Source organism: Sphaerodactylus townsendi, unplaced genomic scaffold, assembly GCF_021028975.2.
Source record: "Sphaerodactylus townsendi isolate TG3544 unplaced genomic scaffold, MPM_Stown_v2.3 scaffold_25, whole genome shotgun sequence".
In the NCBI taxonomy this organism is placed as follows: Eukaryota; Metazoa; Chordata; class Lepidosauria; order Squamata; family Sphaerodactylidae; genus Sphaerodactylus; species Sphaerodactylus townsendi.
The window spans coordinates 887608-910951 of record NW_025950418.1 but is presented as its reverse complement, the minus strand read 5'-3'; the positions used below and the strand labels follow the sequence as shown (position 1 = coordinate 910951).

Below are 23344 nucleotides of genomic sequence, written 5' to 3'. Positions count from 1 at the left end.
ACGCAATCTAACCAGGCTCTTTGGACGTCCTCCCATTGCCTTCCTGCTGCCCGCATTCCTGTTTCTGGCGATTGTTCTCCTCCTGGCATCACGCGCCCCGCCAGAACCTATTGCAAAGCGGAGTGGCATAGCATTGGCACGGTACTGGTTTGAATCTGAGTGGGGAGTGGGACAAGGGTTGAAAACCTCTTGACTTTTTCCTCTCTGCCAGGGAGCATGACGCAGCATTCAGAAACCAACCATCGCTCCCTGCGCTGATGCAATGTACGCACAGGTGGATGCTCTTCGGGGTTTACTGGGTTATCGTGGTTTTTTTGCGCATGCGCGAACCGCAAGGCATAATTCATCCAATCGGACACCTGGTCAGATCAAATGTTTAAACGATAAAACATGAAAAATCACTGGTAACACATTGAGCTGCATAAGCATTCCTAAAGATAAATGTGTGACGTTTACACGGTTGTTTTTTGTTGACGCCAAAACTGGGAAATTTTCTGCGGGAGGGGGGAAGGTCCCACCCCATCAAGGGATGCCAGCCAATCAGGGGAGACTGGAGAAGCAAGGTCCCCTGGTGGTGGGGATTGCTAAGATTGCTAAGAGTTCTGAAACCTGGGCTCCCTAGTTTAAACACCATTGAAAATAATGCTGTTTGGGCGTGGATTCCAGCATCACTTGTTTAAACTAGGGAGCCCAGATTCTCCTTTTAAATCCACCTTAAAGGGAGAATCTGGGGTCCCCTGTTTAAATAACATTGAAAGTGATGCTGTTTTCCCCAATTGGAGGGACTGGATGCAACACTATAAAATGTTCTCATAGCAGTAATAAAACATTTCGAAAGCATTTTGAAAATGTTTTCAAAAAAATATTTCTGCTGTGTTCAGATTTGTGAGTTGGGCCATGTTCTATAATGTGATGGTGACTTTGAAACAACCTGGTGGAAAAATCATTGTTTGGTTACCGTGGAAGAGGTTGGCCGCCCATGGGGGGGGGGGATCAAACTCAGGTTTTGCCCAGTGCTCCAGTTTGCCTAGGTACGCCCCTGAGTGACACCCATAAAATAAGTTGGGTTTCTGGTGTATATTTCAACCTTTGGGGATGTCCAGATTTGTTTCCCCCCCCCTCCTTCTGACAAAGAGCTAATGAACATCATTTGGGGTAACCTAAACACTACATTTTTGTCAGAGAACTCCTTTTGACTCTGAGCCTTTGGAAGTTAGTGCCATCTCAGATGCCTCAGTCTTTATAATGCGGGCACCCTGCTGTAGGCATGCATCTCCCAGTGGTTCTGGGTCTTCTGCATATTAGTTGGTTATCCGATTACTTTCTTTTAAAAAAATATTTTATTGGAAATTTAAAAGAAGTGTTGTACAGAGTTGTAGCAAACAACTTAGAATGCCATACACACAATATTTTCTATATTGGTCCAAAGGTGTTGAGGCTCTGTTGTTTGAGAAAAGGAAGCTAAGGAAAGGGGAAAAGAGGGGTAAGAGTGAGGGAATTTACATAAAATTATAACATCTCACAAAAGCCTAAATAAAGAAGAGAGATAGGGAAGGGAAGGAGGGAATAAGAGAAAGAAGAAAAAGAGAGTTTAATACAAATTGATATTAATAACTAAAATCCAGGAAAAAGAAAAAAAGTTAAGCTAAGCTTAACTGTTAAAAAAAATAAAATTCACGCATTGCGTTTTAACCAGATAATTAATTCCAACTTGGCTTCCTGGTCTTTACGAGATTTACATTTATCCTTATGTTCACCATGTTCATATTAAGTCTTTGGACTTAACCGTCCGTGTACATTTGTGTCACCTTTTAAATCAGGATGACAATTGGTGTAATACCCAGTAAGTTTGCATAAGGGTTGCTGCAGAACTTAGTTTCGGCAACCATTTAACATATGGTTCTAACAATACAGTTTAAATGGCTTATAAAGTTCTGGCATAGTTTCTATTAGTCCATATCTTGTGTAATCCAACACATGTAGTTATATTATGCTATTAGCATCCGAAAGCACGAGACAGCAGTGTATTTCTGATATTAACAAAAAAAATAATTATTATTATTTTATCTTCTCTTTGACAAGTATTGATCCAGAGGTTTCCACATCGAATCATATTTTTTCCTGGTTATTCCTTTTAGGATGGAAGATAATCTGTCCGTATTTCTTAATTCTAGTACAGTGTCCAACCAGTCTTTGCATCTTGGGCTTTTGGTATTTTTCCACTTTCTTGCTACCTGTAGTTTCAAGTGAGTCAGTGGGAAAAAGTTAAAAAAAATAGATTAATGATTGATGGAGCTATATTGTCCTGAAAATATTCCCAAAAGATAGTTTTCTTGGGGAGCATCTGAATTTCCAGTGTCCCAGGAATCACTCTGTGAAATCTTGTGAAATTTTTTTCCAATATTTTTTAAGTTTGGGGTAAGGACGCACCACATATGAAAGTATGTACCCTGGCTTCTTCCTAGACAGTTCCAAGTGCATAATGGAAATGAATGTTGTTTATCCATATGAGCTAATTTTTTTTGTGGAGTTATATACCATCTGTGGAATATTTTTGATAATTTTCTTTTAAATCCATAGCAGAGGTGGGTGAATCTGTTAGCTCTTTTCCAGAAGCTTCCTCCCACTCTTTCTTATAGTATATGTTTTTACCTAGATCCTGAGCCCATTTTAACCATTACATCTTTTATTAGGTTCCTAGTTCCAAATCTATCTTGGAGCAGGAATTTGTAAATTCTAATTGGATCAATTTTTTTGTCATTTGTGTCCCATATTAGTTTGTCGTAAACTGTTATGTGCTTTTTTCTATACCACCATTTTGCATATTCTTTCGAGAATTCTTCTTTCTTTAACTGTAAATACAAGAACCCATTGGATTAGTCTCTAGCACCACTTTTATTAGGGTTTCTTGGTTTAAGGGTCGGTTTGCTATTATCCCATGAAAGGGTATTCTAGAATATCTTAACCAAAGTCTGTCCTCTTTGCCTTTGGTATCCTTGTAAGGTTTCAGTGCCTTGAAACCCCATACCGGGAGTTTTTAAGTAAAGTTTCATCTTATATTTATTCCAGGTATTTAACAGTGGGATTTTCTTGGGTTATATGATCTCTTAAAGTTGTTAATTGTTTTTTTTTTAAATTTTGGCCACAGATAGTCTAAATGCCACCCTCAGGTATTTTCTTGGTCCCCTCTAATTTTGGAATTTCAGTTGCTCAGCTCTTCTAAGGATATCCATTCCTTAATCCCATGTTAAGGGGCACAGAATTGAAGGAATCATGATAAAGTTTGGAGGTTCGGGGAGAGTAAGACCTCCTCTCTCTAAAATTGGTGCTCCATTAGGGATAAATATTTAATTCTAGCTTTTTTCCATATAAATCTGTAATATTGTCTGTCCTCCAGCATTCTGAAAAGTTTTGGCTGTTATAATAATTGGTATGCTTTTGGAAAAGTATATAACATCCTTGGTAGCACCTCATTCATCATTTTAATTAGGCTATTCGACCCAATTAAACGTAATTGATACATTTTCCCACTCCTTTTAAGATCTGTTTTAATTTCATTCCAAATTTTTTTTCTAAGTAGTTGTTAGAATAAAGGTTCCTGCTTCTGATTTTTCCAAGACTATTCCTAGGTATTTTACCTTATTGGCAGCTTTGAATTCTGTTTGAGTGGTTAGATCTTGAATTCCTTTCTCTGGATAAGTTCCATATAAGTATTCTGGTTTTATTTTTGTTAAGTTTAAAGCCTGCTAGCTGTCCATATTCTGATATAGTTTCTAGTAATGGGTTCAGCAAATTCTCAGGATTGTTCACGAAAAGCACCACGTCATCCGCATAAGCTTATAGTTTAATTTTATTACGTCCCACTTTAAAACCATCCAGGGTTTTATCATTTCTTATTGTATTCAGTAAAACTTCTAGGACAATATTGAATAGCAAAGGCGAAATAGGACACCCTTGTCTAGTCCCTTTCTCTACATTAAAGCTTTTCTCTGTCAGTTTTCCATTGATTTTTTTCAGCCATGCGCTTTGGTTTTTATACACACCCTCTATTACATTTAAGAAGGAGTCCCCGACTTCCATTTTAATTAACAGCGATTTCATAAAGTCCCAGTTGACATTATCGAACGCCTTTTCAGCATCGACAAACATCATTGCAAACGTATCTCCTGGAGTTTTCCTCAGTTTTTCTATAATATTTATCACTGTCCTTACATTTTTTGAACCCTTTCTACCTGGAATAAAGCCTGCTTGGTCACCATCTATATTATCTTGGGTTATAATTTGCAGTCTTTTAGCCAAAATGGCCATAAGAATTTTGTAATCATTATTAAGGAGAGCTATTGGTCGAAAATCACTGGTTTGAGGGATCGAGATTAGATTTTTTGGTATTAATGTAATATGAGTTTCCTCCCAGGATGTTGGTATTATGCTTTCCCTTAATATATTATTATAGATTTTGTTAATTGAGGTGCTTGTGGACGCCTTCTTAAAAAAATGTTTCTTTATAATATAATATAGGAAAAGTCCTGTCTTGGTCCCTGGTGCTGTGCCCTTTTAGGCTGCTTTTTAATTCGTCTCCAGATTACTTCTTCTGTTGTAATTGTATTGTTTAATCTTTCTCATGAATTCTTCAGTGAATTTCATTATTTTACTGTTGTCTAAATAACTTGTAATCTTTTCTTTGGGAATAGTGTCTTGTTTGTATAGTTTTGAGAAGTAATCCCTTAGCTCTTTTGAAATTCTGTCTGTCTGAGACTATTTCCTCTTTTGCATTGTTATTTCGATTTATAATTCTAGAATCCTTCTCTTTTAATCTGGAGCCATCAGCCATTTTCCCTGGCTTTCTATTGTAGCCTGAACAAAATGTTTCTGTTTTACAAATTTTAAATTACCTGCTATTTTTTCCCATAAATTCATTTTGTAATTCTTTCCTTTTGTGATCTAAATTGTTCTTTAAGTTGCTCTATTTCTTGGTTTTCTTTGCAACTGTTTCTCCAGGGTTTTTTTTAAGACCTTCAAATGAATTTTTTTTTTTCTGTCTCCTTTCTTTTCTCTTTTTTCATAGTGCCTCCTTCCTTTGCATAAGTATACCTCTAGCAAAAGCTTTACTGGCTTCCCAAATTATATTATGGTCTTTTACCGAATTAATGTTAGTTCTGAAATACTCTACTAATTCTTCTCTAATTTTTTGTACTGTTTCTGTTTTTTCTAGCGACCAATCCTTCTACCACCATTGCCCTCGTGTATTTCTATATTCAAGTTCCCAACATAAGCCGGGATTTATGGATCCCATATTATTTGAGGGCCTTATATGTATGTAAGCTTTGTTTTTTCAAGAATATGTCCATTGGCCCAGGCCATATCAATTCGTGAAAAGGATTTGTGTCTGTTAGAAAAAAAAGTATACTCTCTAGAATTTCCATTTTTTCTCTCCAGATATCTTTAAGACATAGTAACTCTGTGCAGTCTCTAAATGATTTTGGTAATAAACAGGATTTCCTATGTTTATAGTTTTGTCGGTTTTTTGTTTGTATTTGTTTGTCTTTATTGTAATTTAATACACCATTAAAGTCTCCTATAAGTATAATGTTATCGTTGTGGTAATCCAACAGTTGGTCAGAGAGTTTTTTTTTATAAAAATCTGCTTTTCCATTATTTGGGGCATAAATACCAACGACTAGTATGGAGATACCTTCCCAATTTATTTCCACCCCTAATAATCTCGTTTCTGAATCTCAGAATATTTCTTTTGGGGTTAACTTTTGTTTTATATACATAGATACCCCTCTCTTTTTCCTTCTATAACAATTATGGAAGCCTAGACCTAAATGTAGTCGCGCCGCGAAGTCAGCGCAAGAACGTAGACTTCGACGACGCTGAGAGATAACATCTGGTGGAGATCGCCAGCAGCGGGAGCGCGGGGGTCAGTGTTCCTACCGAATCTCCCGCGTAAGCGTTGGAATATTCCTGGCACCTTTTATTATGATTCCAATGGGGGCGTGTAGAAGGGCGGAACGGGGGGAGCCCGGGAGAGCGGGAGACCGGGAGATCATCATGTGATGCATGATCTCACCTGGCTGCTACGTGCGGAGGGGAGCGTAGGTGTCTGGGCCTAATCCTCAAACCTGGGGCAAGACCATTGTCCCTTTGTCCGGGGATACACCCGTGACTGTGAGCCAGATAGGTTCATGTGACCCGCGCACTCATTGGGAGATGTGAGAGGAGTGGGGGTGCGGTAAGCACTTAGAAGGCCAGAGGGAGCTACTGCACTGCGTGCCAGCGTTTCACTTACGGTGCTGCTGGGTCAGCAGTGCATTACTACATCTCCTCCCTTTATATTTTGCAGAAGCTGAAGGCCGTAAATGCTAGGGCTGCGATTTAAAGGGACACTTGTCGCCTACCACCGCTTGGCTTCGAAGCTGACCGAAAGCTGCTTGTGCAACATTAGAACTTGGTCATGCGAGGTGTAAGGGAAATTCGAGTGGGCTTCTTACAATAACGCTACAGGCAATATTAGATAAGTTATTACATTGAATAAAACAGGATCCGGCTAACGAAAGGCATACAATCAAACCAATGCAGAGCTGTACAATAGCACTTAACCATAACCCGGTAGCAAGCTCGAGAGGGCTGACCACCAATGGGGCAATGTGTCATATTTCAGAGTGGATACAACTTCTTGCAACTCCACGAGACTTTCATATGAATCAACTGGGGAATTCATCAGAGAGGATTGAAACAACACATATTATAAAGACATTCTTCACAACCTTGGTGATGCAATAACAAACAAGTAATCAATAGCGTAACGATTATTCAGGAGTCAGCTTTGACGAAGTTCCTGCTGCTCGGAGGCCAGGGCATCCAGAGCGGTGGAGGTGGAATTGATAGACTTTGCAAGGGCACAGGCCAGCCGGCCGATTGTCTTAGCATTGTAAGAGGCGAGTCCAGGGACTCCCACTAGGGAAACCGCGAGGGAGGCGATTTCGGCTTTGGAGAGGGCAACCGCGTCGCTCCGGCAGGAAGGACCGAAGGGCAGAGCGGAGCGGCGGCGGCGGCGCCCGGGCTCCTGTGGTGGAGCCTGAGGTAGAACGATGGTGAGGCGACTGAGACAGCAAAGAGTCCCGGCAGAGAGTCGGGCAGGGATGTAGTTAAAGGTTCTCTCCCCGCAAGTCCAGAACCAGCCCTTGGGGAGCAGAATGTTCCCGAGCACGGGGGGAATGTCCTCCATGTGCGTGCAGTTCCAGTTGGCCGAGCCGATGAATGGGCCGGGGTCGGCTTCTTGGTTGGCCATGCCGACGATGCGAGCGCAGGTGTTGGACCCGTGATTACGGGTAATAGTCTTGGTGACAAGGGAGTAGAGCGCCGGCCGGGAGTGGGGATTGGACGCATCGGGTCCCCAGTCGGAAGCGCCATGGAGTAAATTCCTGATGGATGAGGCATTCATGAAGGGGCTCAAACCAGATCTCCGCTTTTGTGGAAGTCTCCAGGGCTTTGCGTAAACGGGGAGCAGGCAGGTGGAGCTTAGCAAACTCCTCAATTCTAGGGTACCCGGCTCCAGGCAGAAAAAAAGACGACGCTGGCAGCGGGCGGCGAATTCGTTCTAGATGTTGGTCTGGTGAAAGTTTGTCAGGGTGGCTCGAATTGCCATTGGCAGGAGGCAGCAGAGCAGGCAAAGGGATGGTGGCCGCCGAGTTGGCAGTGATGATTGCAAAAGAGAGCGGCGCAGAGGTTCTCGGCGCCTCGGGGTGGCCTTTGCTTAGCGCAGCAGCTCTTTGAGCTATGGCTGGCGGTTGGCCTTGATCGCTCCTGCAGGTCATCCGGGTCCTTTGTCCCGCTAAGGCCGGTGGCGGGCGCTCCTGTCGTAGGTCGCTGGAGCCGAATCCTCCAGGGGAGATTTTGTTCCATCTCCGGATGGGGTTGGTTTTCCTCTCCCATGGCCATTCCATGGGCTGGCCTGTCATGACGGAAGTCAGGGATCCACTGGAGATCTGTAGGAAGAAGGACTGAAACACACCCCCCTTCCCCAGGTTATAGGAGGGGCCGTGTCTTGCCAGGCTTTGGAGAGTCCGATGGTGGGGGGTTGGAAATCAAGTTTTTTGTTGGATTTGGTGTTTGATATAAAGGCTTAATTATATATGAAGACTTATCTTGTTTATTTTTATTCTTATTAGGAGCTTGTTTTAACTTATATTTATCGATTTAAAATAAGTTATTGTAATTTATCCATGTTGTACACCTGATTCTCCCTTTGGGGAGGGCGGCTGAACCCACACAATAATAATAATAATAATAATTGTAGCCTGCGTAAAGGTTGCCTTTAAAGCAGTCTTTTAATGCAGTCTACTGGGGGCTGCCCACTCCTCTTTCTTTGATTGTTTGACAGGAAGGGCAGAGTGGTAGGCGATCCTGAAGGAAGCTGGCTCTCAGAGCTGGCCATCATCAGGGTGCGTCAAGGCGAGGGTCCGAGCCTCGAGGGAGGGAGGAGCGAGCGGACCCTGGGGGAATCGTGGGTATCCATGCTTAATCAGCAACACAAAAGGGGCCTTGGGAGCTCTTTTTTGGGGGGATGGGTGCGTCAGGGGAACAAAACATTCAGGCGGTTAGGGGAAAAAACTCCACACACAGAGAGGGGGGGTTTCTTTGTAAGGGAGATGTACTTACCGTGACCTTGGTGGCTAATGCAGGAGGGCTGGAGTGGCTCTAAATTTGTAATCGAATTATCTTGGGGAAATGCCGCCCGCCGAAACCACTCCTAAAGAGGCGGCTTCGGCCAAGCGCCTGGCCCTGCACCTGATACTGATACAGCTGCCAGGCGCTGGGCAACCCCAACCCACACAGGTTTGTGTGAATTTGGTGCGGCAGCATCCCCTTGACTAGAGGCCTGCCCTGGCCGCCGAAACCACTCCTTAAGGGGCGGTTTCTTCGGGCTAAGCTACCTGGCGATGGTAGCCACAAGCCAAACAGGTTTTGTTAGGGGCATAGTGGCGGGCAGCCTCCTTTTTAAACTGGGGCCTGGTCCTGGCAGTGCTGCGGTACCAGGATGGGCCCAGATTTTAATCCAGGGAGGGCCAGTCAGCCAATTGGCCCTCCCGCCTTTTCTGGTCGAAGAATAGCAAGGAGAGAAAAAAAGGGGGGGGGTACAGCTTCCTTGCGGAAGTTCGAAGGCAATCCGGAGGCACAATCAGGGATTGAAGGTGATCTGCTGTGTGATGGATTTTAATCCATCCCAGACTAAAGGTCGCTTTTGACCTGGCTCATGAGTAAGGTCTCTTCCCCAGAGATTACACATGGATGTCCAAGACGATGGGGCAGACCGTGAGAGCTGTCGCCTCTCCAGTCTCCCTGGGCGCTGTGTCATGGACCGTGAGCCGGGCGGATGCTCCCGTCTCGCAGTTTTGTTTTCCCCCACCCCCCAGATGTGCGGGCGAAGCCTCGGTGATGCGGCCACTGGTCAGGCTTTACATTCGGCTGCTCTGATGACGGTCACATCGAAGCGCCGGTGTCCACCTTCCCAGGCCGCCTAAACATGCATCCCTCTATAGCTTGAGCTCCAGGTGCGGAAGCGGGAGCTTCCGGGATGGCTACGTCTCCACCGCTGGCGAATGTGGTGGTGCTGGCGCTGCGCCATGTTGGCTGCCGGGGCTTGTAGCCTTTATTGAGTCGAAACTTAGCGGGCAGCCAGACGATGGGGCAGGAGGAGGGATCGGCGCTGTGCTGCAGCGCTGGTTCCGTGGGCAACTCCTGCGGGATGTTTGTCCGCAGACCTGGACATGGATGGGTCCCTGGTGGCGCGGAGCTCGATTACTCGGGGGACGCATGAACAATCCCTGTTCAGCGAGCTGGAGGCTTTTGGCAGCAATTCACAACCCAATAGTCCCGGTAGGGATAGGGGTCGCCATATTGGGTTATTGGGGCGACAAGGACCTCGATGAGGGAAACTTGAAGAAGGGAGATGGGTTGCGCATGTGGAGCCAGGATGCCACGGTGAGAGGGGGGTGGTTTGGGCGTGGGTCTTTAGCGCTTGGGTCTGTTCCTAGTACTCTCCTCTCACTTGGTCCTGGGCTGGGAGAGACGCCTGGCGCGCGAAGTTTCCCGACGGGCAGTCGCTTCTCCAATGGAAGCCTTTCTGGCACCGTGGGCACCGGGTTTGGAAGCTGGGCGGCCTTCTCCTCTTGAGGACTCCTCCCTCCATCACGGGGTTGTAGGCCCCCCCCGCCGGGCTGCCGTCAGCACTCCCTCCGGAAGTGTCCTGACCTGGCCGCAGTTAAAAGCAATCATCCTGGGGCTGCTCCCTGGCCGGTGGAGAGTGCTGGCGGCGCGAAGGCTAGCTTGGTGGGCTGGAAGATCCGGATGTCCTGGCAAGCCTTAAGCATGTCAGCCAGTTCAGGATTTTGCCCAGGCCCGTGATTGCTCTCGCGGCGCACCTTTTCAGTGGAGGCTGTTCTCCTTGGGGCGCAGGCGCATGAGGAGCTCGTTTTGGGCCTCTTCGCTTATCTACCTGCCTCTTGAGAGCTTCCCTGGAGCCTGGTTCACAAACCCGCCATAGGGCTCCTTTGGGGTTTTTTTGGCCGGATGGGTGGAGAAACTCTGGGTTGGCTGGCCGGAGCATTGGGGAACCTTGATATAACGCCTTGTGTAGGCGCACTCCAGAAGGTGATTCCGTAAGGGGTGGCCCCCCCCAGGCAGGACAATCTGATTGTTGGGGTTGGTGAAGCTGCATCGAAACGCTCGTGAAAGCCGCGTGTAGCGGTGTAGCGCGCCGGAGGTGGCTACCCTACCGAAGCACCGCTGGCGGAACTCCGGGCTTTCCCAGATCACAAATTATTGTGTGCAGGGCTCAGGAGGAGCATGCGGGGAAGGTGGTCTCTCCAGGGTCGTCCGGAACCATTAGTGTGATTCCTCGCGATTGCCTCCAGCGTATTACCTCTCTCACGTGAGAGGGCTAGTGATTCCCTACGCCCCGCATGTCAGCTTTGGCGTGGAGCTCCAGTATGAGGATATTATAGCTTAAGCAAGGCGGTGATTCGACAACCCGGCCCGGAACAATGCCTATCCTCCCCCTCGGTATCGGGTGAAGTGGACGGAGGCAATGAATGCGAGGATATGCGGCATCGATCTTCCGTCCAGGGTTTCCTTCTTTTGCAGATCGCGTGGCTAATGCGTTCTGGCGCAGAGTTTTTCTGAAACCCGGGAAGCGCCATTACGCGTCGATAAGCGCCCGACGGAGGTGCGCAAAATGTGTGGCTTGAAAATGAATGGCGGAGCAATAGTGGGAGGGGACGGCTGAGCCGCGGGAGAATTTATGAAGGAGGTGGAGGGTTGCAAGGGGGGCAGAAGCGAGGATGTAAGGGCGGCCCAATTTAGTGGGGATAGAGAAAAATTCCGGGGGTGAAATTGAAGGTGAAGAAGATCCGAAAGGAGGGCGATCTACAGCAAAGGGAGCCATAGACCCGCAGGCTGGATAAAGCGACATAACATTGTCTCCGATCGCCAGTAAGCAGTGACATCGGCGCTACGCGAGGCTCTGTCAGCGAAGTTAAGTGCGCCCGGATGTTTTCCCAATCCTTAAGATTCAATGTCCCCCCCTCGAGGTACCATGGACACTGGAGCTTCAATCTCCTCAACCAATTTGCGCCAGCTCCCCTCTCTTTATGGAGACACCCTGCCGCATTTCGCTAACGCTTTTAGTTCAGGTAACGTGCTTGTCATAAGCTCCTGCTTTGCAAAGCTCCCATACTTCACCGGGGTGTTCCGTCGCACGAGCGAGTGTCCTAGGACTCGAGGAAGTCCCTGGATGCGCTCGGATCCAGCCTGGATCGGGCGATACCGCGAACGTGGTGGTCCCTGGATCGCGCCGATCCATGACTGGACTTCGGTACCGCTGACCCCCTTCCTGTAAGCGACGGTGAGCAGGGTGAAGGTCTCGAGGATTTCCCCGGGTTTCGGCACCAGCTTTGTAGCGTCGCTGCCGCTGAAGTCAGCGCAAGAACGGACGGACGAGACGCTGCGAGTATAACATCTGGTGGAGGATCGCCAGCAGCGGGAGCGCTGTGAAGGTCCGTGGTTCCTAGCGAATCTCCCGACGTGCTGGAGGTTCCTGGCACCTTTTATTATGATTCCCAATGGGGGCGTGTAAGAAGGGCGGAACGGGGAGCCCGAGAGGACCGGGAGAGACCGGGAGATCATCATGTGATGCATGATCTCACCTGGCTGCTACGTGCGGAGGGGTGCGTAGGCGTCTGGGCCTAATCCTCACCTGGGGGCAAGACCATTGTCCATTTGTCCGGGACACCCGGTGACTGTGAGCCAGATAGTTCATGACCCGTGACTCATTGGGAGATGAGGAGTGGGGGTGCGGTGCGACCAGAAGGCCGTAGGAGCGCCGGTGTGCCAGCGTTCTACTTACGGTGCTGCTGGGTCAGCAGTACATTACTACACCTAAAGTTTCTTTGTCTAGGTATTTCTCTTCACCTTTTTTAATATGCGTCTCCTGTAGACATATCACGTCGTTATTCTGCTTACGTAGAAATTCATAGCTTATCTTTCTTTCTTTTTTGGATTGTTTAGACCATTGATATTGTTAGAGTAAACTTTAAAACTCATCTTTCCTTACGTAATCAGGTTTCTATATTATGTTAGATTTTTAAAGATTTTTTAAGATGTAACCCCAATCAAAAAGAACCTTTTCAGAGGGGAGGTTTTTAAATCCAACATGGTCAATGTGTCACGTGGCGATCTAGTTAACGATAGAAAAAAGCAATGGAGAAAGACTTGGCTTGCTTGGCTGTGAGGAGAGAAAAGAACAAAAAATCATTATTTTAGGTATTATTTAATATCTACATCTCATCCTTTGTGTATAAACAACATCAATGACATTTAACTGCTGAGTTAGAAACATTCCAGGAACATCTCTATATGATTCAAAGAATCCCCATAATACCTCTGGCTTATTTAATCCCTTGCTTTAATGAATGAATAAGTGAACAAAACTAATATTAAAGTGTCCTAAATAAGACAAAACTGACCTTACCTACTCTGGGGATTTTCCTTTAAGAGGAAGTTAATTACGTGTTCCTAATAATAAAAAATTAATAATGGTAAGGATGTCATATCTTACCCTTTCTCCCAGTTTGAGGCGATATAAGGTTTTAAACCAGTCCAAGCTCCTTCTTTGCCTTCTTCATGAAGTCATCCATTTTTGATACTGTGTCGATGTTCAGGTCTTTTCCCTTCCAGGTAAAGGTAATGCCCTCGATCATATTCCATTTGTAGCGAATCCCCTTTCTCTTTAAAGTGTCTGTCAGTGGGTGATAGTCTTGACGTATTTTTAGGATAGTCTGTGGCAGTTCTTTCAGAAGCAATATTTGCTGACCATCGATCTGTATCTTTTGCTTGACTTGTCTATAAAGAATTTCATCTTTTATAGATTTTTTGGTAAAGATTATTATAATATCCTTAGGATATTTTCTTTGCTTAGCCACACGTGTGTTAATCCTAAACAGTTGATCTATTTCTGAGTTCAGATCTTTTTCTTCCATTGAGATGAGCTCAGCCAGAGCTGGGATAATTATCCCTTTTAAATTTTCTTTTTCAGTTTCTTTTAGACCTTTTAGTCTGATAATGCGCTCCTTTTGTCTCATTTCTGTAAGTAACATTTTATATTCCAGGTCACTCAGTCTTCTCTCTTGCCTGGCTATCTTGTCTTCTACTCCATCTAATTGTTCTTTAGTGTCTTTTATGTCTGATCTCATTTGCAAAATGACTTCTTCCAATTTTTTAACTGATATAAGTTCTTCTATCTTTTCTAGTCTTTCTTGGGTGGCTTCTTGGTTAGCCATGATTTTTTCAAACATTTGTTCCACTTTAGATGTGGAGTCTAAAACACTTTTATCAGGGGTTGTCCCTTCTCCATTTCCTAGTTTTGTGTTGGCACGTTTTGAAGTCATAATGCACTGCCTTTTGTCTTTCCTGGAATGGCAGGTCTTCTTTAGCTATACCTGAAGATTTAAAGTGACACCATTAAACTTGCCTCCCCCCTTTTTTGGTTCTGCTTAGGGGAACATATATTGTGGGTGTTCTGTATTACGAGAAATACGGTATTTCCCCTCTACTTCGTTTTTTCCCCTTGGGTCTGTTCTTACGTTTTACTTTAATGCTTTGAATGCAATGAGAGCCGATCCTCCCCCGTGATGCTGCAATTCGCCTCTGTTTATCCAGGATTTAAAGCTATAAAGCTATAAAACCATCACAGACCTCATATATAATGTGCAAACGAAGCTGGAGTGCACTAAGGAGAGTAATTAAGTAATCACTTCTTTGTTTACTCACTGTGCTCTGTATTTTATGCCGTTTGCTTTTACCACGTTTGTTTTGGGTCCTCTCTGCTATTGCCGCTGCTGTTGCTTTCTTTCCGTTCTGTAGTCAGTTGTAATTCACATCTATTTTTAACCTTGTGTCTTCCTGTGTTGATGTCTTACTTACTTGGGAAGTGTTCTCGCTTCTGTTTAGGCTGTATTGGAGAAAGCTTTGTTGCTTCCTCCCTTTTTCTTTGAAATATAGTGTTGAGCTATAGGGCTAAAGGGTGCGTTCTAATGGCGGACGCCCCTCTCTCCTTTACCGCACAGGCACTACTGTTTTCAGCTTGCTCAGCTTCTTCTTTATCAGTAGCTCCCGGTTTTGTTTGAAAAGCTCCTCCCCACTTTCATATGTAAGGATGGAGTCTTCCAGAGCTTCTGGGACCCTTATTGCTAGTCAAAGGAGAGATAAAAGTTGTGAGCAGCTTGTGAAGCTGCTGCTGCCCCGTTCAGCGTGGCACCGGAAGTCCTCGGTTATCCAATTACTTTCACCAGGGCACTGGGCAAACCTTACTTTTGTCCTTCACTGTAGTGCAAACATTCCACAAAGTCATGGCATACATTATAATTATGCGTTCTTCAACTAATGGGCGGGGAGGCAACTTCCAGAGACTGTGGCTGATTCCGCATGGGCCAAAAACAGCACTGTGAAAACGGTGTGAAAACGGTGTAAAAGGGTTTAAAATGGTGTAAAAGGGTTTATACTGTATTCACACCGTTTTCACACCTCTGTTTTTTGGCCCTTGTGGAATCAGCCTGTGATTGGAAGCCCTGGCTGTTTGGCCTTGCCCAACAATGGGACATCCTGTATCCTGTCCTTTTCTTGACAGGGACCCCCATCAGTGGGGAGTGCCCTTCTAATCACTCGGCAGAGTAATCTGTTTTTATAATTTCCCCCTAGTCTTTTTTTTTGCTGTGCAGATTGCACGAGGTTCATTTATGCTGTGCATCCTTTCTTTGCCCCCATCAGGTCAGCTTCACTACTTTCATGCATGAAGTCATTAAGACAACGCAATGAAGAGACGGATGCAGCGATATCAGGAAACCGGTGGAGAGAAGCCAGTGGCGGTCTAGCGTGATCCGTGGATCTGGCTAATCTGCTGAACTGGGGTCCGTGGCACCTTTATTAAGGGTTTAGAGAGGTGGGAGAGCGGGAGGAAGTTGCACAATTCATGACTCATTGGGGGCTGCGTACGTGCGGGAGGGAACGTTCCTCTCTGGGTCGAATCCACATTCAGGTATCCTGTGACCTGGGTGTCTGGGAGATCTCGTGATGTGCGTACGTGTGAGCCCAGGAGGGGACAGATGGCGCAGGCATTCCTGTGCACTTTCTGAGGCTCTACTGGGTCCGCTGACGCACCCCTACACATGATTATGGTGCATATTTGCTTATTTGCTCCCCTACTGATGACTTTGGTAGTTTTACTCAGCTCCTTTTTTTTAAATTGTAACAGGGCCTCAGGTTTTTTGAGCGGCAAGTGCCACTCCTTCACTACCAGAGCTTTAAGCTCTGATTGGAAAAGCCCCTTTACTGGGACTGAAACAGAGGGTTTGGACCCCGCTTCTTGTGCTGTTGATTATGTTTTGGCCACTGGTCGGGATTCAAATTCTCTAAACTTTCCTCACCTGCCACGACTCAGTCAGCTTGCTAATCACCCAAGAGTGCCCCTCCCCTTGGTCATGTGATTGTTTTGGCAGGAAAGTGCCAGAAACAGGAGGGGCGCTCCAATCTGCTAGAAAGCTTTGGAAATCATTTCTGTGGCTGGCCTGCACACACATGGTCCCCAATGTGTGCCTGCACAGAAGACCACTCGATGAATAACAATTATAGGTAAACGAGGAAGGGGAATAAATATGACTATAAAAGCCAGCATCGCCAGAACCGATGATCCATAAGTGGACTCTAGATACAGGATCAGAACCTTCATTGGGTTGGCATCAAGGACTCATCTTCAGGAGGCCAGTTCTGGCGATCTTGGTTTTTACTGGCATGTCTATTCCCCTTTGTCTCCCCTGATCTCCCACCTCCCAACTTCCCAGAGAATGTGAGAAAACAAGGTGTAAGAGACTTTGTTTTCCAAGACAAGTATCCCAAGGCCAGGACAGCTGTAGTGTCCTGCTGGGCTGTACCCAAAGCCTCCATTAACCCTCCTCCCATCCAGAAAACCAAAAAACTCCCTTGGATTTTTTGCTCAACAACAAGGTTGAAGTTGCTAAAGGATATCATCAGGAAGCTCTCTGAGGCTGATTCCGCAAAGGCAGCCAGGTTCACAGAACCTGTTTCTGCTGCCTCTGCTACCGTTTGCAAGGCATGTGCAGGGACGAGTCGAGATTACTGGCGTTCCAGAGGCAGGAATAGCCAAGTTTGCAAGGAACCACGCAACCGAGAAGACCCTCCCAACCCACAGAGTCCCCCCACCTGTACGGCATGACAGCTGCCTATTAGAGTATCCACGCATGTCCACAGCAAGGTGCCCACATTATGAGAAATGAGGCATCTGAGATGGCACTAACTTCCAAAGGCTCAGGCTCATTCCGCACATGCAGAATAATGCACTTTCAAAATGCTTTCAGTGCTCTTTGAAGCTGTGCGGAATGGCAAAATCCACTTGCAAACAGTTGTGAAAGTGGTTTGAAAATGCATTATTTTGCGTGTGCGGAAGGGGCCTCAGAGTCAAAAGGAGCGCTTTGAGAACTACCCAAACTCCCTACTGGTTAAAGCTACGAAAGTCATCAGCAAGGGAGAAAATGAGCAAATATGCACCATAATCATGAAAGTAGTGAAGCAGACCTGATGGGGCCGAAGAAAGGATGCACGGCATAAATGAACCTGGTGCAACCTGCACAGCAAAAAAAAAAAGGCTAGGGAGAAATTATAAAAACAGATTACTCTGCCGAGGGATCAGAAGGGCATTCCCCAGTGATGGGCGTCTCTCTCAACCAATAGCTATTACAAGAAAGGCGGGAAAAATGGACAGGGAGTCCCATCATTAGCTCTGTGTCAGAAGAAAGAATAACACAAATCTGGACATTCCCAAAGATTGAAATATACACCAAAAAACACAACTTATTTTATGGTGTGGGCATATAAAAATGACAGAAACTACAGCTGTGGAAGCTGGGGGGGGGGAGCTAACCAACTTGGAAGAATAAGGACTGGGTTAAGGTGGAGAAAGGCCAAACTCAATCTGTAGCATTGAGTTGACCAGGAAAGGATCAACAACTAACCATCAACAGAGCACGTTGCGACACGGGTTGCAACATCTTTGCAGAACTCAGGAGCTTCCTCGGAATGGACATGAGTGCGATAGACAACAGGCTAATAGATGTCTGCTCTCAAAGATTATCTTATCTTGTGTAATAAATAGTTTCTGTGTGGGTAATGATAGCCATATTGGGTAATGTTTTGTGTGTGGGTAATGATAGCCCTCTCAATTTTCCCCTCCTTTCTTGTAGGTTCTTCCAGTGTTCAGACCTGCTTCATTCTGTGTTCTCAGAAAAGGACTGAGCTCAGCCCTGTAGTTTGGGCTGCAAAATATCACTTTGGTCTGTACTCTGGCCAGCCTTGTTCTTTCAGACCATGTGAAATTTTCTCTATTAAAAATTGTGCCTCGTTTTCCCACGCAAGAAATATTCGAGCCCACTGTTTATTAGCGTTGGAAAATGATAACTTTTTTTAAGCGTCAGTGACAATATGGCTGTCCACACAGATTAGTGAATACTGAGTACGTTAAAAAGTCTGAATGAAATTAATTCCAGTGTGTTTTTGTGGATGAGAGCCAGCGTCTTTAGATGTGCGAGTGAGGTGGATTCCCCCTAGGAAACACTATGGGAGCAATACTAAGCAGGTCTACTTAGAAGTAAGCTCCGTGTTAATCAGGGAACTCTTTCTGTCTTTCAAAGGTCGAATCCCCACCACCTTCTTACCCAGGTTTCAGAACGCTATCTAGCCAGGTTTCTTGGACGACTGCCCCATTGCTTCTGCGTCAGATTCTGTTTCTGGTGCTCGTTCTCCCCGTTAACACGCGTCCCGCCAGAACCTGGTTGCAAGTGGAGTAGACAGCATTGGCACGGTTCTGAGCTGATCCGAGGGGAGGGACAAGGGTTGAAACCCTTTGACTTTTTCCCCGCTGTGGAGCATGACGCAGCATTCGGGGAACCAATCATCGCTCCCTGCGCTGATGCAATGAGCGCACAGGATGTTTCCGGGTTTACCGTTTGGTCGTGTTTTTGCGCATGCGCAACCGCAAGGGACCGTCCACCGATCTACCGATCAAATGTTTAAACGATAAAATGTGAAAAATCACTGGTAACACATTGAGCTGCATAAGCATTCCTAAAGATAAATGTGTGACGTTTACACGGTTGTTTTTTGTTCACGCCAAAACTGAGGGGAAGGTCCCGCCCCACCAAGGGATGCCAGCCAATCAGGGGGAACCGGAGAAGCAAGATCCCCTGGTGGTGGGGATTGCTCAGAGTTCTGCAACCGCGTTTGTCTGCTGGGGGCTCACTGCGGTGGGGAGGGAGAAACTCCGATGAAGAGGACACGGTTTCTCAACAAACAGGTTTGTATCTGCGTGCAATTTTCAAGTGGGGATTCGACCGATATGTGCCTTTTAAAATGAGGTTGTTAAGTTTTGTGTTTATTCTTGTATTGTTGATTCTCCGATGAAGCATACATGATGAAAGGGTTGGGGGGTCTTGTTGTTTAATTAAAATTAATTCTTCCGCTGCTCCAGTTGTCCTTTGGAGTTTTTGGTGGGGCGTTTTTTGGTTTTGGTGTTAGGTGCAGTCCTCCTTTATTACAGCAACCAGAAGCAGCAGCAGCAACAGTGTGCTACAGCCAGGATTGCCAGCTCTGAGTTGGGAGATTCCTGGAGATTTGGCAAGAGGAAGAAGAAGAAGAGTTTGGATTTATATCCCCCTTTCTCTCCTGTAGGAAACTGTCGGTGTTTGGCAAGTGCCAGTCACACAATTCAGTAATGAAGGAGTTAATTTAGTGCATGCTAATTAGTTAGTGAGGTCAGAAGTAGTTAGTGAGGCCCAGGTAATTGATCCCTATTGGTCAAGCAAACCTGGCATGGGCTACATGCACATCTGTACGTAGGCTATAGGTTTATATTCTTTGTTACTCTCTGCACATGCTCTCTAGTAGCTTGTTAGCCATGTAATAACCAAGCGGGAGCTAGCTGAAGGAACCAGCTATTTAGAAAAGTATTTCTTGCTTTCTCCCAAGTTACCCTACCTTTCTTTTATAGTAAGTAAACTTTATTTCAGTAAGCAGCTGACTCTGCCTCATTATTGCGCTAACTCAGCTTTACAAATATTCCAACAGAGACTCAAAGGGGCTGACAATCTCCTTGCCCTTCCCCCCTCATAACAAACACCCTGTGAGGTGGGTGGGGCTGAGAGAGTTCCGAAAATCTGTCACTAGACCAAGGTCATCCAGCTGGCGTGTGTGGGAGTGCACAGGCTAATCTGAATTCCCTGATAAACCTCCACAGCTCAAGCGGAAGAGCGGGAAACCAAACCCGGTTCCTCCGGATTAGAATGCACCTGGTCTTAGCCACTACGCCACTGCTGCTCCTTGGGTGGGACGGGGTTTGGGGAGAGCAGGGACCTCAGCAGCATAGAAATGCCATCGAGTCCATCCTCAAAAGCAGCTGCTTTCTCCGGGGAAACTGATGTGTGTCATCTGGAATTCAATTGTAATTCTGGGAAATCTTCAGGGCTCACCTGGAGGTTGGCAACTTCAGCTGCACTTGGTCTACACATATACAAAAGTATGCTTGTGGAATGGACTGTTTCGCTTCAGAGCTAAATGATGGGATCCAATTTTTAAATAATCTTCCTGCAATCAGAACACGCAGCCAAGGGGAAAAAAAGAAGGAAGTTTGCCATGATGAGTGCCATACTGCAGTCATTGCCACCCAGATGGACACCCTGGCTTCCCTGAACATGCCTTCACAGAGTTTCTGCCTAAAGAAGCTATCCCCCAAACCCCTTATAAGCATGACAGAAGCCTGTAAGGCAGAGATATTCCAGCGCACCTGTGGTTGAGGCGGCAATGGCTCTCCAACTAGCTGAATGTCAGGATGCTCTTCCTGGGAGGGGAAAAATGTCCGGAAATGCTTTCACTTTTGCAGGTGCACTGCTATCAACAGTTCTGGCTTTGGAGTTCTGCGGCTGGGAAGGGCCTCCAGGGTGGACACTTCTGACTCTGTTCCCAGTTGGGGGTGGGGATTATGCTATCCATATTATCAACTGCTTGGCACCTTTTCTGCCAGAACTGTCTTCTTCTGTTCCTTACATGTCTTCAATAAAATCCTTGAAAACCTACAAGTGTTTTATTGTCTGAGTGAGGGACTGACACCGGGTATCCCAATCCACTGGTTCCCTCTCTTTCTCTGATATTGTTTAAAATGATTTAGTGGTGGAATGGAGGGATTTTTTAAGATAAGTAACATTTAAACTTTTTAATTGGAAATGACATTTTAGTGCAACATATATTGGTGCCATAGAAATTTATAGAAATTTTAGATGATCGTCGAATCCGCACCACCTTCTTACCCAGGTTTCAGAATGCAATCTAACCAGGTTTCTTGGACGACCGCCCCATTGCTTCTGCGTCAGATTCTGTTTCTGGTGCTCGTTCTCCCCGTTAACACGCGTCCCGCCAGAACCTGGTTGCAAGTGGAGTAGACAGCATTGGCATGGTTCTGAGCTGATCCGAGGGGAGGGACAAGGGTTGAAACCCCTTGACTTTTTCCCCGCTGCGGAGCATGACGCAGCATTCGGGGAACCAATCATTGCTCCCTGCGCTGATGCAATGCGCGCACAGGATGTTTCTGGGTTTACCGTTTGGTCGTGTTTTTGCGCATGCGCAACCGCAAGGGACCATCCACCGATCTACCGATCAAATGTTTAAACGATAAAACGTGAAAAATCACTGGTAACACATTGAGCTGCATAAGCATTCCTAAAGATAAATGTGTGATGTTTACACGGTTGCTTTTTGTATATATATTGGTGCACATATATTGGTGCCATAGAAATTTATAGAAATTTTAGATGATCGTCACTGAATTTTTATTATTAAGCACTTTGTAATGTTGCTTGATAGATGTTTCATAGATATTTTCATTATATATTTCAGTATATGTTGTTTTTTTGAATACGGTTATTTGCCTAAAGCCTCGTGTTTTGGGCCGGGAAAGGGCAGAGTTTTTTTTTTTAAATAACATTAAGTGAACATTAACAGCATCCTTAGGTGGGAAAGAAAAGCGTAGGAATGTATCATCCAGATATTGGTGACACCACAGCCGAAACCTTCGGATTTCCTACACACACACAAGCCTTTATTGGCATACAACCTTCCGATTTCTATTCCCAGTAGCTTCAGGATTAAGTCATATAGGGTATCGTTAGATCCCCGGGGAACTCCACAAGCCAGCTGCCATGGGGCAGAGCTGCAATCCCCCCACTTTTGACCCAAGTTTCCCTTTTGGGTTTTGTGTGTGTGTGTGTGTGTAAATTAGATCACTTTTTGAATCCATCCTGTCTTTCTGCCACAAACATTTCCTGGCAGGAAGTACACAGACTGTGTCACTTAATCTTGCACAAGACAATCTCACCTTGTAAACTATTTAAGCAGAGAAAGGCAGACTGACCTTCAATTCACAGACGGCTGGAGCAAGAGGGTGAGTGCTGTGTATTCTTGTCACTTGTCACAGACAGGATTCTAATTGTTGCTGGCTTTCTTAGGTGGCTTCACCTGATTTATTAATTTTTCCAGCACTCTACAAGTGTTGTTACTTTGGGACCAGTTTTTGGATCCCTCCTGGGATCCAAAGCTTTCTAGAACTTGCTCATAAGATGTAAAGTGTTTTGTCTTGTTTTGTGATTATAAGATAAAATGATAAATTGACATAGCTGCATACATTGCAGTGAATCTTCCTAGCAAGCCTGGTACTGTCATTTTGTGTAAGGGAACTAATTCCTTTAGTCTGGAGAGGAATTGTACCTTTGGGAGAGCTCCAGGCTCCACCTGGAGGACGGCAACCCTACTGAAATGCTTGCGTTCCGGGCGAGTGCCGTTAAGTTCTGATACCCAAGTAAGTAATAGTCAGACCACGAGGCCATTCCCAAATGCCCTACCAGTTATAATCTTGATGGCATAGCCAGTGGTGGCGATCCTTTGGCACTCCAGATGTTATGGATGACAATTCCCATCAGCCCCTGCCAGCTTGCCATTGGCTGTGCTGGTGGGGGCTGATGGGAATTGTAGTCCATGACATCTGGAGTGCCAAAGGATCGCCACCACGGGCATAGACAGTCCAGATGCATGGAGAAGAGTAACCATAAGATGGACGCCAATCTTAATTCAAGGGCTTTGATATCAAGAGAATTTGCCTGTGACATATCACATGGGTCTTTCTCCTGGCAAATTAAGTATGTGTAACCTCGATCTGTGGGTTCTGTGGGGCAGAACTTGGAAGGAGTTGCAAAGAACTAAATTTAAAAGAAAATGGTTTACTTCCTTAACAAATAACACTTTTAACATTTACATTTAACATTAACAATTTACAGTCCTTTTAGGTTGCATTTCAAGTCCTTATATTTACAGTCTACTGATAATGCCAAGTCCAATTCTTCCTGCTGGTGGTTGGCTTATGAAGACTTCAGAGGCTTGGTGAACGGGATCCAAGATGATGAAGGTCCCCAAAAGAACTCCCATCAACTACATACACAGCAAGCCCTGAAACAATAAATTCTAACATTTACAATATAGCAAAAATAAACATCTCCCTTCCCACTAGTTCCCAACAACTTTGCAGTTACCTTAAACAAGGTGTTAAGAGCTTATAAAGAATTAAATAAAGGTCCCAGCCTGGTAGCCTCAGAGCTTCCTCCAACTTCACCAGTTTTTGCAGCCTTCTGCTGCTTTGAGTCTCCACCCCTTTCTGGGTCAACCCATTCAGAACAGA

At 45.6% G+C, this 23344-nt stretch overlaps 1 long non-coding RNA gene across 1 annotated transcript; it reads right to left on the bottom strand.

The window, feature by feature from the left end:
• Positions 1 to 1203: 1203 nt before the first annotated feature.
• On the bottom strand, positions 1204 to 14891 carry LOC125425285. The gene is made up of 3 exons (XR_007243345.1): positions 14850 to 14891; positions 4257 to 4259; positions 1204 to 1324 (listed from the first exon to the last, which is right to left on the bottom strand). It is a non-coding gene; the product is annotated as an uncharacterized LOC125425285 (long non-coding RNA).
• Positions 14892 to 23344: the final 8453 nt, after the last annotated feature.